A 1,192-nucleotide genomic window follows, 5' to 3' on the forward strand; every position below is an offset into this window, starting at 1 on the left:
CTCTCTCTCTCTCTCTCTCTCTCTCTCTCTCTCTCTCGCTCGTCGGAGTTGACCAGATCTCCGACGAGTTCTCAACTTCGCCGGCTCTGGCTTACAAGTTTCTATTATTTTTGCAATAAATAGTAATTAGGTGACAATAAAGGTTATTGTTGCAAGTTTACTAGGGAAGGTGAATCGGTTTTGATGTGGATAACAAGTTTACTAGGGTCAGTAATATTTTGGTGGGGTGGATAACAAGTTTACTAGGGGTTAGTAATATGTTATTGAGGTGGATAAGAGGTTTACTGGGTTTACTAGGTTTACTGGGGTCAGTAATATTTTGGTAGGGTGGATAACAAGTTGACTAGAGGTCAGTAATATGTTATGGGGTGGATAACAAGTTTATTGTAAGTCAGTAATATGTTATTAGGGTGGATAACAAGTTTACTGGGGGTCAGTAATATGTTATTAGGGTGGATAACAAGTTTACTAGGGTTAGTAATATTCTGGTGAGGTGAATAACAAGTTTATTGGGGGTCAGTAATATTCTGGTGATCGGATTCCGGCTACCGGTGACCGGAGTCCGGTAAAGTCCTCTCGCTTTTCAATTTTCTCTCTCTAAATGTGTTTTAAGACACAAGGGTAAAAATGTCTCAAAAATATTATTTTATTATAAATTTAATAAAAATTTGTGTATTTGGGCACAAATAAGTTAATCTCTCATTCAATTAGGGTCAAAAGTCTATTCTCATTGGAATGAGGTTTGGCTTTTGTTTTTTTTTGTACAAATAGACATTTTCTTCTGAATTCGATCATATTAACACCGTTTAGTTTGACAGAAAATGACAATATGTTTATTTCTGTAAATTAAGAAGATTGAAGTAGGAACTAAGAAACCAGCTGCCCCAAAACGACGCGCCACATACATAAAATTCATGAAATAATCGGCTAGCTATAGATTGACTTGTTAGTTCTAGGGCTGGGCACGGGACGGGACGGGCCGGGATTTGGTGAATCCCGTCCCGTCCCGAAAATAAAAGAACGGGACGGGACGGGACGGGAAGATGTTTTTAAAAATCTGTCCCGTACGTCCCGATCCCGATCGGATCGGGATCCCGACTAAATTTTTTTTTTTTTCTAAGAACAAATTAATTGATTATCAAACACCACCACAGGTGGAAAAACGGGTTGAGAAACTCCAAGCATTCAAATG

This window comes from Fragaria vesca, linkage group LG7 (assembly GCF_000184155.1).
Source record: "Fragaria vesca subsp. vesca linkage group LG7, FraVesHawaii_1.0, whole genome shotgun sequence".
Taxonomy (NCBI): domain Eukaryota; kingdom Viridiplantae; phylum Streptophyta; class Magnoliopsida; order Rosales; family Rosaceae; genus Fragaria; species Fragaria vesca.